Here is a 6,000-nt window from a genome sequence, read left to right on the forward strand (position 1 = left end):
TTCGTTTCAAATTACTCGTCATGGTTTTAGTTCAAAATAGGTTTGAAGCTTTGGCCTGGATTTGCTTTGACGGTGTTTAGCCTTGTGCCGCTAGAGTCCAATTTGCCGTTGCCTTCATGATGCATGCGGTGGTCGTCAACAACCCTCTTTGCTTCTCCTCCATGGTGGAGAGGAAGGCGGATCTAGCGTCAGCTCCTAAATAAGAGTGTGGTCACACTGAGCTGATCCAACATGGCAGATTTCTAGATTGGGGATATCGGCGTGTCCCCCACTATGGCTTGGGCTTACTCTGCAGCATCTCACCAGATACTAGCTTCCGGCGAGGTTGGTGTCCCCTGTGCTGCGGAAGGACCTACGAAGTGGATCTAGAGGCGTATGACGGGGATCTCAAGCTCAATCAATGGTGGTTTTTGGAGGAGCCACAACACCCTTGTTGGCCGGTCGGTTCCCTCCAGCGAGTTGTCGAATCTTTGAGTCGAATGCGGCCATTCTCATTCCTCCTGGCCTTGATGCCACATGGGAGGCAACACTGCTTCTTGTTGGAGTCTGTGGTGAGCAACCGCAAAGGTCTTGCTGGACCAAGTGGTTCGACCATAGTGCCGGTGATGATTGTTCCATGAGGGAAGCACATTGGACTCGATGACGTTTCCATTTTCTTTTCAGGGTTCTTTTCATAAGATCAAGGGTGTTGTCTATAACTTTTAGTTTCTTCATGTTCTTATTTTTAAGTGAACCGCTTTGTCTAATGCATTTATGGTTCTTTTCATAAGATCGAGGGTGTTGTCTATAACTTTTAGTTCCTTCTCGACCCTTCCCCTTGTTCATTCTTTTTTTTTCTTTTTTTATTATTAGTTTTAGATGAGCATGCCCTTGGGTTGGGAAGAATTTTTGGAACTTGGTTCCATGTGCAACCTATGAATATTAAAATCATAAGAACAAAAATCAATTGTTTGGCGAAACTTACACTTGGGCAGCCAGTCGACCAAGTTTGATATTCCAAAATTTTAGAATTATTTGATTTTTGTTGCTATTTTTACAAGAAAAAGTTGTAATGGGTTAGCATGCACCATGTTTACCTTTGTATTTTCGGTTGGGAAATATGATAACATGCACGGGCATAATGGTGGATCTATTATCACGAAAAATGTTGAATGGTTTCTCGTGTTACCTCAAACTAGACCCGAGCATGGGCAGCCTGGCCCGGACAGCCCAGCCCGACATCCGGGCCGGGCATGGGCTTATTTTTTTTTGCTCAAAGCCCACCCTGAAAGCCCGACATCCGGGCTAGAGTTGGGCTCAGCTTTTCTGCTCAAAGTCTGGCCTGAAAGCCCAAACATAAGCCCGTACAAGGCATAAACCATTATTTTATTAGAAACATATGTATATATATTTTAAATATCTCAAAAATCAACATTTTAATAAAAAAGGCACTATTCATGTGCTTTGGGCTCGGGGTTAGGATTTTGAGGTAGGGCTTTACAAATCTCAGCCCGGAGAATGCCCAGGTTTACCTCAAACAAAATATGATGTGATTTTCCTGTCTAAGTCGCATCTTGCAAAATCTGGCATGAAACCGATGCATAAGTTCAAGTTTGATGCATAAGTTCAAGTTTGATGACTTGCTGCTTATGTGGAGGAAGGAGGTAAAAAATGTGGTGAATGGTACTCCCTCCGGTCCTTTTTAGTTCGCATATAAGATTTTTCTGAAGTCAAGCCTCGTAAAGTTTGACCAACTTTATAGAAAAAAACACCAACATTCACAACGTGAAATCAATACTAGCAGATGCGTCATGACTTAAAGTTTCATACTGTATAACTTTAACATGGTAGATGTTGATATTTTTTCATATAAATATGGTCAAACTTTGCGAAGTTTGACTTCAGACAATTCTTATATGCAGAGTAAAAAGGACAAGAGGGAGTATTAAGCCAAATTTCATAGACGCGTATTAATGATGAGACAGATTGGCGTTTCACTGGTTTCTATGGTGAACCGAGTTGGGAGAGTAAGTATAAATTATGGGAGTACATATGTGAATTGAATGGGAGGATGGATATAGCATGGTTATTGCTTGGTGATTAATGAAAGATTATGCTCTAAAGAAAAAGAAAAGTTGAGTTTCTAGGGCCCAAAGATACATGAGAGCATGCCAGGACTATTTATATGGCTGCGTTCTTGGGGATCTAGGTTACATTGGTGACCATTTCACTTAGGGCAGAGGAAAGATGCGAGAGAGATTAGATCAAGCTGTGGCAAATGCAGCTTGGAATATTCGATATCCAAATGTCATTAGTAGAAAAAGAGCCATTTGTTCCGGTTCGTAAGGGTCTTTTGTCCAGGTTTGGGAACTGGGACTAAAAGGTCGTTACTAATGCCCTTGGCCTTTAGTCCCGGTTCTTACACGAACCGGGACAGATGGGCCTCCACGTGGCCGGTGCGGCGAGCCCAGGCAGAAGGCCCTTTGGTCCTGGTTGGTGGCACCAACCGGGAACAATAGGCATCCACCCGTCAGCTGTTCAGGGGCTAGGGTTTTCGTTTTTTTTTCTAAGGGGGGATTTGGGGGTTTTATATGGTTAATTAAGGTGTTTCATATATTGTGTTAGGTAGCTAATTAATTAATAGAGAGAAGTGTCCTCTCTTATCTTCGTGCTTGGTCGATGCTACGTACTATACGTATAGAGAGCACTCGACATGCTAGCTAGTAAGTAAAAATGAAGGAAACAGAAGATCGTCATGAACATATGCATACAGAGAGAAGTGATATCGACCTCTCCTTCTCCGAGAGATTGGTCGAACAACAAATTTTCGTATATGTATCCGACGCTACTGGCTACATATATACAATATAAGATCTCTTACAATATAATCCCCTAATTATATATGAACACAGGGTCCACATAGTATTCTTCGTCTTTATCGATCACGTGGTCAAGAAAGAATGCCTCCAATTCCTCTTGAATTCCTCGCATGCGATCTGGTGCTAGGAGTTCATCCCGCATTTGAAACATCTAAATTGAAGAAGGGGGTCAATACATATATATGAATGAATGAAACTCAACACAAAAGATGGTAAATAAAGTTAAATTCTAAATATTATTGCTTACGCACTTCATATTGTTTTTTAGTGTAGCCCCGCTCACAGGTCGTGTGGCGGATGGACTTGCAAATGTAGTATCCATAGTAATTATTCTCGGCTTCCTACCACAACCACTTTACAAGAAATAGAGGTCAATCAAACTGATAAGCAAACATGCTAAAATGGTATTGATGAAACTAGCACTTGAATCACTAGGAGATGTGCGGAACATGCTAGTAGTACTTACTTTCGGGTGTTTAAATTCCACCTTCTTCGACAGTCCCGGAGCTTTTGAGGTGAATTTTTTTCCAAACCCTGCCAGACAAAGAAAACAATTACTTGATATCAGGAAGTGAACAAAGTTGCCGGTATGGTGTGATAATGATCGATTTAACTTACTTCTCGAGAATTTCAGTCATGTCCGCATACTCCTTGGGATCTTTTCGTCTCGAGTCTAAGACGGTTACCAGTCCCTGCTCGAGCTTAATCTCTAGGAGAATATAGTGGAACCTGCGCACGCATGCATAACTCATCAATTACATTACTATAACCTCGACTAATAAGAAACCGAATATGCACAAGAAAGTAACACTCACTTGAAGTTGTAAGGAAAGAGTATTATAGCTTTGTTTTGATTTAATACCAACGATCGTAGCAAGTTGGCCTTGGTATCTTTTTTCTTAAATTCAACCGAATATGCATCTATGATATTTGGGTTAATGAACCCAATACCACCGATTTGTCTTTTCTTCAATTCGGCGATCTCCAATCTGCATAATATAGTGAGGATAATTATAAATACATGCAATGAAAGAGCTGACCTATATATAGAGACTTAATGACAGAAGTAGTACTTACAGACAGTAGCAAGTGACCGTTAATTTATCAAGGGCCCTCTGATTGAAAAACTAGAAGAACTCCTCAAATGGAACATTCAACAGACCAGTTCCAACGAGGTCATGCTCCTCTTTAACTCTCAGCGTCAAAGTATTCCTCCCCCCAGACTCTCTGCAGGTTTTCATGTACCAATCATGCAATCTTCGCATCATCGTTGTTAGAGACCTTTCATCTTTGATGAGAGGCTTCCCGTACTCGTATCTGTGTTCTTCCACCTCCAAAAATTCATAATGTACATCATCGGACAGGTAATCATCAAGATTGTTATAACTGGGCACCATTCTCGAATCGTTAGCGACGATATCGCTAGACACCTTGAGCGGGGGGAACGATTGGTTCGCTTGTTCATCGAGCTGGGTAATTTTTTCCCAGCTCATTGTTCCGATAACCTTTGATCACTGACAGTACTTCCCGACCGCTCCGCTTCGATAAATGACCTTTCAATAATGCGCTCATAGTTGCCTTTCGGCGGAGACTTTAGTGGTTTCTTCAGGGCTTCCAGAGTGCGCTTCGCTTTCACCGGATCTACCTTCTCCTCCGGAGGTGGATGTTTCTTTGCTTTCACCCCTTCAAAGAAGTTCCCCACTTCGTCTCGCACGATCTTCTCGTTTTCCTCCGAGGTCATCTCGTATGTGTAACACCCCGGATGTAACTTTCCCAATTTGTACTCCAACTCTTGCCGTTTCCGGCGTTAAGTTATTTTATTTTCTCGGGTTCGGGTCTTTGTCTCCGTGTGTTGTTATCGTTGTCATGCATTGCATATCATGTCATCATGTGCATTTCATTTGCATACACCTCTTGCATTCGAGCATTTTCCCCGTTGTCTGTTTTGCATTCCGGCGCTTCGTTCTCCTCCGGTGGTCATTTCTACCTTTCTTTCGTGTGTGGGGATTAAACATTTCCGGATTGGACCAAGACTTGCCAAGCGGCCTTGGTTTACTACCGGTAGACCGCCTGTCAAGTTTCGTACCATTTGGACTTCGTTTGATACTCCAACGGTTAACCGAGGGACCGAAACGGCCTCGTGTGTGTTGCAGCCCAACACCCCTCCAATTTGGCCCAAAACCCACCAAACTCTGCTCCATCATCTAGAGCGTTCGATCACGATCGCATGGTCGAAAACCGCACCTCATTTGGACTCTCCTAGCTCCTCCTATGCCTATTTAAAGACCCCTTCCCCGAAATCCGGATCTCCCTCTCCGAAACCCTAAATTTCCACCTCGCGCGGCCGGACATGTCCGTTCCGGCCGGACGCACCGCCGCCGCCGCCCGCAGCCACTGAGGGGCTGCCACGTGGCAAGCCGCCGCCGCCACCGCCTGCGGCCCGGCCGGCCCGCAGTCGGCCCTCCCCGCCGCCCGACCGGGCCTCTCGCCGCCCCGCCGCCTGAGGGAGTCGCGCCGCCCCGCGCCTCTCTTCACCGCCGTGCCGGCCACCGCGCCCCTCGCCGGCGAGCTCCGCCGACGCGTCCCGACACCGGCGCGCCGCTCCGTCCCGCGCGCCTCGCCGCCCAAAGCCATCGCGGCCGAACCCCCGCCTCCGCCGGCCGCCTCATCGCCGGTGGGAAGCCCGGCCGCTCCATCCGCGCCCGCCGCCGCCGCCGTCTACAGTGTCTCCGGCGAGATCCACCGCTGCCTCGGGAGGCATGCAAATCTGGATCTGAAGATATTTCTCGGTTGACTTTTGTTCCTAACCCTAGTCCAAGTGCTCATGTTCGTAGCCCCGTAACTTTGCATCCGTAGCTCCGATTCATGCATATAGCATATCAAAATGTTCATCTCAGAGAGTACATCATTTCATTCCATTGCATCATTTTCATTTGAGTTCATCTTGATGCCCGAAATGCTGTTAGAATAGGGCTACTTGAGTTAATTGTCAGATCTGCTACTCCGTTTAGCACTTTTGTCATTTTTGCCATGATTAATATGTGCATGATATGCCCTGATGCTCTACATGTGTTTTGTTAAGGGTTTTGTCATCTTTCCAGAGGTGCAACCCATGTATTTTTGTGATGTGTGTGGTGACTAG

The sequence above is a fragment of the Triticum urartu genome, chromosome 4 (genome assembly GCF_003073215.2).
Source record: "Triticum urartu cultivar G1812 chromosome 4, Tu2.1, whole genome shotgun sequence".
NCBI classification, from domain to species: domain Eukaryota; kingdom Viridiplantae; phylum Streptophyta; class Magnoliopsida; order Poales; family Poaceae; genus Triticum; species Triticum urartu.